Genomic DNA, 4953 nt, shown 5'->3' on the forward strand with positions numbered 1-4953 from the left:
TCACAAAAAATCAGGTTTAACAATCAGGCTGCAGGTTTAAAGCTTAATTTGAGGAAGCCATTCCCAGATAGCTTTGTTTTTGCCAGAAACTGCCAGCTCGCAGTGATGTCCGGCTGCTTTGTCTGGGTGAATTGCTGGCAGTGTGAACCCTGCTTGACAGTGAATATTGACAATGTGACAAAGTTGAACAAAACTGTGAGTTTTTTAGTGTTCTCTGGGCAACAGTCTCCAGTGTTGGAGTCTGTACTTGACTTTAAGCGTGTTGTTAACTTACTGTCCACCTTAATCCCAAAATATACTTTGGTTTGTATCAGGCATACATACAGTGCAAGTGCTGTAAATTTCATTATCAGCATAGTGTCCAGGGGCCTCATTTATCAACAGTGCATAGAAAAGGTTCTATATTTTGTCCTTGTACTTAAATGTAGGAATGTGTGTAAATATAAGTTGGCCCAGATTTTTCAAACCACGCATACACTGTACATTTAGCTCACATAGGCACCATCTGCATTTTGCACTAATTACTACATCCACAAGATGGCAACACTGTCCCGGTCCTTTATTGTACAGAAAACAGATGAGATGGTACAAAAACAAAGATTGCCAGATTGGGCGGATCTCTGCCCGATTGGGTGGTTTTGAATTTGATTTAGGGTAGGGTGGCCATACGTGCCATTTTTCCTGGACGCGTCCTGGCCAGGATTTCTATATTGCCTAAAATATCTAGGTTTTGGCTTTGTTTGCGTGCGGAGACCGATCGGTGTATGACATCAAAATACCATACAGACGGTTCCTTATGCTTTCAAAAGGCTCTCGAGATACAATGATGTCAAACACTGATCGATCAGAGCCGCGCTGCTTTTAAGTCGAACACACATCCTATGTACGCGTAATTGCATCGCTTTGACCGTAGATCCCACCTTCTCACACACACCATAAAATAAATAAATTAGAACGATATCGTGTATCGGCGATCTCATAGGCTGACTATAGAACGATATGACTATGGAGCATATCGCACAACAACGCTAATTTGATGGTGGGTGTATAAAATTTGGGATCATTTTTTTACCATTTACATTTTATAGGCAAATTGGTTAACAAACAGAACCCAAGTGTGCATGTACTCCATCCAATCAAGTCATCATGACATTACTAAACTCACACTTAATGCAGAGTTGGCTGGTGCTGGTGTTGATGCTGAAGAGCCCATACTTTTAGCTATTTTTAGCCACTTTTATCAAGAGTGATAGCAGACAGACGTGATGATTCACGAGTGACATGTTTTTAGTGTGATAAGGGATCAGATTTTGCACTAATTGCGTTGCTTATCCCGATACCTTACACTGGGCAATTCTCCATCACCACAAAAGTTTAGAAGTCAAAGGCTGTGTCCTAAATCAACTCCCATACCTTACCAGTGCAATAATTGAGGGGACAATCATTTGTAGTGGTATCCAATAATACCATAGTGGATAAAATACCCATGCACTGTGAGAGCCATGCCAAATGAATTCCCGCCCTTCTGGTGCACTCAGTGTCCGAATTTGTCCACTCGAAGGACAGAATGAAAATGAGTGACTGATATTACTAAACTAATGTAGGGAATAGTGAATGTAGGTACAGGGGACTATTTCAGACAGGCCCGAAGTAACCACTGAAGCACTTGCACTGGTTGGCTGACAGTTAGCTAACGGTGCTAAGGCCGTTAAAAGCAAATTCAGTTGTGTAAGACAATAGACTCTGTCCAAACTGATACATTTGTTTAAAAAGTCACACTGGACAAAACAACCACTTTTCTTAATTTTATAACCCAACTGTACAACAGTTAACCAACCGAGAAGGATTACGGTTCACCTATGAAAACAATTAATTTGATAATTTTACTCTTCCATTAATAATAAAAAATGCTTTCTGACAAAATATATGTTTTTTTATGTTTTTAACGTATGGTTTGGAACATTTGGGCGAGTAAGTGGTGACAATTTTGTTTATTTGTGGGTGAATTATTTATTTTACTGTGTTGTTTTAACAATTGTAATATTCAGCCAAAATTTACAGACAAAACAATAAGCAGTAATCCACGAGAAACAATTTTACAATGGATGATTTGTGGTGTTAAGCAGAACATTAGGTAAAGACTGGAGGGGGGAAAAAAATGTATCACAGCCATCAGTGTCCTATTACGATAGCCACAACAGGAATATAAAATTCCAAAGTTCAAAAATGAAAAGTATTAAAGGAGTGGTTCATTGCGATTACACACTAACTAACGTTAAAAAAGTGAAATGTTGCTGTTTGAGCATAAACAATATCTGCAAAGTTACGAAGCTGAAAGTTCAATGCAAACGAAGATATCGTCTTTTAAAATTCTGGCAGTTTAATGCCTACAAAAACGGCTGGTAGGGACTACAACAAGTTACTTCCCGGGTTCATGACATCACAAACCCAGATAAACCCCACCCTCGGGAAAAGCCAGCAAAGGGGGCGAGGCCATGCTGCGCTGCTTTAGAGAAGAGGAAGAGAAAACTAGAGGTGCACGTAACAATCTATTCATATATGAATCGCGATTCTGTCTTCTAATGATTCTAATGGATTCACAAGTTTCAAAATCAATGTTCTAAAGCAGCTGTTCTTAATACTGTTCCTCGCGTCCCCCTGCTCTTCACACGCTCTGCATCTCTCTCTCTCTCTCTCATTCAGCTCAGCTCCATCTAGAGCTGGACGGTATGGCCAAAATTTATATCACAATATATTTCTTAATTCTATGAACACTATTAAAAAAAGCCTCGTAAAAACTGCCAAGAACGCCCACAACAGATGGCTGTTAATCAAACTTATGAAAAATGAATTTGGCAAATCTATGTCACCTCATATAAAACCATATAATATTTTAGAGAGAAAAAACAGCACAAATAAATTAATGTTCACCTTTTATTTGTATTTAGCTTTCATACAAACAAGAAATGTGAAATCACTGTCAAATAATCATCTCAGACTCACCTTATTAATATTAATATCTTTAACTTCAAACTATAGGCTAACATACACTACCAGTCAAAAGTTTTTGAACAGTAAGATTTTTAATGTTTTTAAAGAATTCTCTTCTGCTCACCAAGCCTGCATTTATTTGATCCAAAATACAGTAAAAAAAAACAGTAACATTTTGAAATATTTTTACTATTTAAAATAACTGTTTGCTATTTGAAAATATTTTCAAACGCAATTTATTACTGTGATTTCAAAGCTATTATTTTTAGCATCATTACTCCAGTCACATGATCCTTCAGAAATAATTCTAATATTCTGATTTGCTGCTCAAAAATAATTTATGATGTTGAAAACAGCGGAGTAGAACTTTTTCAGGTTTCTTTGATGAATAGAAAGTTCAGAAGAACAGCATTTATCTGAAATAGAAATCTTTTGTAACATTATAAATGTCTTTATCATCACTTTTGATCAATTTAAAGCATCCTTGCTAAATTAAAGTATTAATTCCTATAATTTCTTTCAAAGAAAAAAAAAAAGAAAGAAAAAAGAAATCATACTGACTCCAAGCTTTTCAATGGAATAGTTTATAATGTTATAAAAGCTTTTTATTTCAGATAAATGCTGATCTTTGGATCTTTCTATTCATCAAAGAATCCTGAAAAAAAATTTACTCAACTGTTTTAAATATTGATAATCAGCAAATCGGCATATTAGAATGATTTCTGGACCATTTGACATTGAAGACTGAAGTAATGATTCAACGAAAAATTCAGCTTTGATCACAGAAATTAATTATATTTTAAAATATATTCAAATAGAAAGCAGTTATTTTAAATAGTAAAAATAATTCAAAATGTTACTGTTTTTGCTGTACTTTGGATCAAATAAATGCAGGCTTGGTGAGCAGAAGAGAATTCTTAAAAAAAAAAAAAAAAAACATTAAAAGGCTTACTGTTCAAAAACTTTTGACTGGTAGTGTTCTATTCTTATAGATTGAAACAAATGTGCTTTAGCCAGTATAAAGAGTATGAAAGTTGAGTATGAGAGTTTAGCTGCAGAAAAAAAAAGAGCTACAACATAAACATGTTGCTGGAGACAGGCTTATTGAAAATGCAAACTGATTGTCTGCCAGCAGGAGGCACTCTGAGAGCAGTAGAACTTGAGGTTTTCCGGTAACGGCTGTAATCAAAGCAGCTCCGCTCATGAACGCTACTTTATCAGATAAAATTAAAATGCCATCGAAACTTTTCTGAAGACAGTCGGTTCCCTTCAGAGATACATACATATAAAACACCCGAGACATGTTATGATTTTGAAACGTGCAGTGCTCATGTTTATTCAACAAAGTCAAACGCCACAAATAAATCAATGTATGGGAAACACCGGTAATGTATATAGAAATATCGGAAATGTGTTTAAAAATCATATCACCGTTATTGACGAAAAATTATATCTCGATACATATTGATATTGAATTACTGTCCAGCCCTTGCAATTTACAATTATACACTTATTTTCACATAGCTATGAGAAGCGTTAAACATGGACACGCGTGCAGTTGCCGTACTGTATTAAAGCTTTAATCAGGATAAAACCGTATATTAAAAGCTAACAGAAGCAGTAGCATTTACAACAGCGTATCTAAAAGTATGAGACAACAACAAACAAAAAACATAGGCCTACCATTAAAAGCCATGCTTGCACAGGTTCAGCACGATCCTCTTCAGTTATATCCTCTGCTTCTCAATCGGGCTCAAACTGATAAGCATTATTAATGACGCCGCTGTTTAATACAACCGGAGCACATGCCGCTGAGGTGAGGGGCGGGACGGTTAGACGTGCACTAGAGGTGGTTTAGCCAATCACAACACACTGGGCTAGCTAACCAATCAGAGCCCATCGTCTATTTCTGAGGGCGGGGCTTCTTAAAAACAGGAAAAGATCAGCCCGTTTCTCAGAGAA

The sequence above is a fragment of the Sinocyclocheilus grahami genome, unplaced genomic scaffold (assembly GCF_001515645.1).
Source record: "Sinocyclocheilus grahami isolate Dianchi unplaced genomic scaffold, SAMN03320097.WGS_v1.1 scaffold1002.1, whole genome shotgun sequence".
NCBI lineage: Eukaryota > Metazoa > Chordata > Actinopteri > Cypriniformes > Cyprinidae > Sinocyclocheilus > Sinocyclocheilus grahami.